Consider the following 5,420-nt stretch of genomic DNA (forward strand, 5'->3'; position numbering starts at 1 on the left):
ATATCCACTTCATCTGGAATCAACAAGTCTCCTCGTAGATACATATATGACATCAACATGGTATCGGTCGTGATAGAATCTTCAAACATCATACGGACCACCTCTGTCAGCAACTCAGGAGACCAAGCCCCACTCCAACCATCCTATGGAAGAGGAAGATCCATCGTGGAAAGCTTCATGTAGAAGGCCAACTTCTATAATTGATAGTGGACAAAGAAAGAATGGTCAGGTGGAACATATTCCTGGAATTGCTCAAAAGAAGACCATAGCAAATCCATACGAGATTGCAATCTTTTCACCTTATCTTGGAAGAGAGGACACAAGGTAGCCTGTCTCTGAAGAGCTACCAAGTCCTGTTGTGAGAGAGAAGGGATCAAGGGAACATGAGGGCTTGGAGGAACAGACCGTGACTTTGCCAGTTGATCTTGCAATTGCTTGATTTGGGAAGCCTGTGATTCCACTATGTCGTTAGCAGTCTGTAAGGCTGAAACTTTGACATCTAAAAGAGTTTGGAACTCTTGCGCTTCTTTGGACATCCTCTCCTTCTCCTCTAAGAGGCTAGTAACCTCTGATTGAGCCTCTATTAACTGAATCTTCAAAGAAGATATCGCATGTCTTTGGGTTTCAATCAGTTGGGTTTGTTGCTCCATCTGCTTAAACAAATCTGCTAGGGTATCCTTAGAAGAGGCTAACTCGGATGTTGCCTTATGCAACTGGTCCTTAGACTGCATCAATTCTTCATAAAAGAAAGCGTACAGTTGTTGAACACATATTGTCACTCACAGTTCAATGGAACTCTGAATGTCTTTACATAGGAAAGGAATGGCATCTCCCGATACTAGACTGTTCAGTGAGGGGACTGATATGTCCAACGAACCTTCTCAATGTGCTCTGAACAGGTTATTACATGTGAGATAAGCAGGGAGATCACTGCTAGAGGTAGCAAGAATGGGCACGGAAGGAAGAACTGAAGGAGCTTTATGTTCTACCCGCTTCAAGCGTTTGCGCTGTATGACCAGGGGAGGCGGAGAATCCAAATCCTCTATATCAATTGGTTCTGACTCATCTGAAGGTGGAGGAGGAGGTACTGGATCAGATGGAGGAGGTGGGGGCACACTCTTCTGTAAACCTGAGTAGGTCAAGAAGGCAGACAAGTACGATCCATAGGTGACATTGGTAACATTGCCCCTGGTGACTTTGACGAAATGTTGATCCATCTTAGTGAGTAGGTAAGTGCTCCAATCAATAGCTACTCCTTTTAACACCATCCTTCAAGCTGTAAAGAGCTCTTTGGACAAGTAATGGGATGGCGTTTTTGCAGGCATAAACCTGTCTTGGAGAAACTGACACACCAACTTCCACATGGGATCAGTGATCATGGAAAAGGAAACTCCTGAAGAGTTGATCACCTTCTTAACATCGAGAATTTTCGTGGTCTGTTTTTGTAACAGCTTCAAAATCTCTTCGTTAGAGAAAAGTTGGCGAGTTGTAACAAAGGGTTCACCTTTGGAGGGAAGAGACACAGCCTTCCCGAGGCCTCGAGGTGTCAAAGTCATGGAAGTACCCTGGACCAGTCCCGACTTCTTGCTGTAGGAGGCCAGAAACTCGTCACACATCGATGGATCCTCTGGAAGCAATGGAAAGGAGGCAGCCACAAAAGTTGCGAGTCCCGCCTTCGTGAGAGGCTCAAAAGTGAGTAGGGAAGAGTAATCCCCACTGACTAGTGGGACATACTGGATAGGGGGAGGAGCGTGAGGCGCCATTTAGATGGTTACACACACACCACAAACACAGACAAACAAAGAGAATGCCTACAAAGCAACAGACAAAAACCAAGGATAAGATATCAACCAAAACGATAAAACGGGACTCGACCAACTATCCCCAAGCAAACCACAGCCTAGAAAAAAATCGACATGACCTCTACACATGCGACCGAAAGCTTCATGCTATGTAACATGCAAACACCCAAATCCCCGTATCAGGCAATAAAGAGAAAAAAACTACACACTGTACCCTTAACCGTAACAAAGAAACTGAACCAAAACATAACAACAACCCACACATATCATGACCACAAATTTGATAATCAGGTTTGACCATGGAGACAACTCTGAAGACTTCGCGTACCCATCCCACGAAACGAGTTCATTAAAAAAGGGAAATAAGTGCAATGAGGGGGAATTAATTTTAATGAAATGTTCATTTTATGAATTATTAAGAAATGGGTGAATTTTTATTAAGTGATAAACCTTATCAAGAAAACGGCGGTTCCTTCTTAAAATTCTAATTACCAATTGTTAGGTTAAAGCGGTGCATTAATCCGAATCCCGAACTTCGATACCCAGACTAGGTCTCTAAATGAAAATTCATTTATTAAAAATTAAGGTGATGTGGAGCGCTTTTTTGCCAACACGTGCTCTTGTGACGGCTGGTTCATTTTAATTAAAAATATTAAAGTGCGTATGAACAGCCGGCTGCACACCACCACACGGACCAGCTAACGCGCGTCCCCGCCCGTGAACATCCACTAGCGGTCTCCCGCACATGCACCCGAGCAATCACACGAACACGAACACATGAACAATCTCAATCACACGAACAGCCACGTGTGTACACACCCTTGTGCGGGTGATCGTGGACTGAAAATGGGAGCTGCGGGGTTTTGTGTGTGTCTTGAAAGTCTGCTGGTGCTGCTGATTTCAGCGGCGGGTGAAAGGGAGGTGTACAGTGGGTTTCTGCTGTTGGGTTTATGCGGGGGAACAGGGGCTTGGGAAGGGTTCTACGGGTCTGCGGGGGAATAGCAGCTAGGAGGGGTTCTGCGGTTCTGCAGGGTAGGATAGGGGGCTTACAGGAGGGTAGGGTGGTTTGGAGTTGAACTGGGGGGGGGAGGGGGGGAGGGGGCTGAGATGTGGGTGGGTGGGGTATGTGTGATTGTAGGGGCGAAGGGGGCTTAGATGGGGGTGGGTGGGAATGTGTAATGGTGGGGGGGAAGGGGGGCTTAGGTAGGGGGAATGTGGTGGCAGTGGGGTGTGACTGTAGGGCACGTGGAGGAGGCCACCGTAGCAAGAGGCGCAACGGGTGGGGCGCACGAGGGCGACGACGACGCGGGACACGGCGCATGACGCAGGCGTCACGACGGCACGCCAGGCGAGGGTGAGGTAGCATGGAGCAGGGCACCACGAGCAGAGGCGTCGGCGGCGTCCAGGGTGCGGGCACAGGGCGTAGGACAGCGGCGAGGACGCAAGGCAGATGGTGCAGGAGGGGGCGGGCGCTGCAGAAGAGAAGAAGGAGGGGGCGGATGGCATGGAGAAGAGGAGTGAGGGAGGAGAAGAGGATAAGGAAGGGAAAGGAGAGGAGGAGGGGGGGAGGGAGAGGAGCAGAGGAGGAGGAGGGGAGGAGGAGGAGGAGGAAGAGGGAAGGGTGAAGGAGATGGAAGGGGGGAGAAGGAGGTGGAGAGGGCATGCAAGGAGAGGGAGAGAGAGAGGTAATTGGGGGGGAAGGGGTCGGGGAGAGAGAAGGGTGGGAGTGGGGGGATAGGGAAGGGTGTGGGAGGGGAATGGGCGGGAGGGCCCATGGGATGGGGGGTGGGCATAGGGGAATAGGCATGGGGGCTGGGTATAGGGGAATGGGCGGGAGCCCATTGGGGGGGGGGGGGGGGGGGGGGGTAGGATTGAAAGGGCGCCTGGGGAGGGTGCGGGAAAGGGTGCCCGGGGATGTGGGTGGGGGCCCATGGGAGGGAATGGGCATAGGGGAATAGGCGGGGGCCCTAAAAGAAAGGCGTACCCCCGTCCCGTGCGCGTGCGCGTGCGCGGGGCGGGGTAAAAAAATTTGCCGTGACAAAATTGAAATAGCGCTGGAATGTCGGGACGGGGCGCGTGGAGACGCGTGAAATCGAAAACGAGCGCGTTCACGCGTGGGATGAGTCGCGTGAAAACACGGAAAAAATAAAGAAAAATGAATATCTCCCAATCCGGGCATCAAAACGAAATGTCATAAAAATAAAAATTAGGCAGGATGGCAGGGGCAAGACAGGGGAAACATGCAACGAGGGTTCCGGGGGATAAACAGGGCGTTCACAGACAAAAAACACGAAAAATGGGTCAAAAAATGCAATTAAAAATTAATATCGGAAGATCCGTGCATCAGAACGAGGTGTAGGAAAAAGTAAAAATGTGCAGAGAGATGTGCCCGACAATCCTATCATGTCAGAACATAGTTCCGACTGAGATAAGATGCGTTCACGTGGAAAAAACCCAAAAAACAGACCCGAAAATAAAATCGAAAATTAATATTGGATGAACCGCTTGCCGAAATGTCATGCAGTAAAAAGAAAAAATGTTTGCAGGAAGGGGGGGTATAGGGTTGTCATGTCAAAACGCAGTTTCGGCAGAAGTAGGAGGGGTTCACATGTGAAAAACACCAAAAATACACCCGAAATTACATTGAAAAATTAATAATTAAAAATCTAGAAGTCGAAAGAGGGTAGAGGAAAAAGGAAAAAGAAGGGGGAAGACGCGATGGACATGGCTATCAAATCAAATTGGAAGTCCAATGCAAACAGGGCAGGTTCACATGGAAAAATGTCAAAAAGATGCACGAAAAAGTCTCGAAAAACCGCAAAATTAATATTGGACAAACTGTGCATCGCAAGGACACGGAGTAAAAAGGAAAAATGTCAAAGAGAAAGTTGTTGTTAGGGCTATGATGTCAGATCGCGGTTTCAAAACGATAAAAGTGCGTTCACATGGAAAACCAGCTAATGGACACAAAATGCTTCAAAAATTGATAACTCGAGAACCGGGCACCGGAACAAAGATAGGTAGAAAGGAAAAATGGTCAATTCAAAGGGATAAACAGGGCTGTAAAGTTAGATGGGAAGTCCGTTGAACGTAGTATGCGTTCACATAAAAACACAGCAAAATAAGGGAATTAAGGAAAACTGCAAGGGAACAGCCCCGAGGGTGGGTGGAAAATGGACAAGTGAGTGGGAAGGGACCCCAACAGGGTAAAAGCAAGGCATGGCATAGATGCATGAGCAGGTTGAGGTATATGCAAAAGGATATGCAATGTAGATGCGCAAGGACGCGTCCCCACACTTAAAACCTTAACGGACAGGGTGAACCGAGCAACAAGGACCTAGGGCCACATAACAGACCATCCGCTAATGTCCCCACACTTAAAACATGAACATCACTAAGAAACAAAAGGTGTAGGGTTAGAAAAACTTGGCCCATATTGTCGAGGATCCAGGTTGATTGTCGATGACACGTCTAGTATTATTGTCGAAGGAGGTACCAAGGCATCTCCACAGCACACGTCCTTTATGACAGGGACCACGCAGCAGCACCCAGGGAGGTAGCTGGTTGAAGGAATCGCATCGAGTCGATGTCGAGGGATATTACACTCAATTCACAGTC

Source organism: Lygodium microphyllum, chromosome 12, assembly GCF_053477565.2.
Source record: "Lygodium microphyllum isolate KBCC chromosome 12, Lygodium_microphyllum_v1.1.10, whole genome shotgun sequence".
NCBI classification, from domain to species: Eukaryota; Viridiplantae; Streptophyta; class Polypodiopsida; order Schizaeales; family Lygodiaceae; genus Lygodium; species Lygodium microphyllum.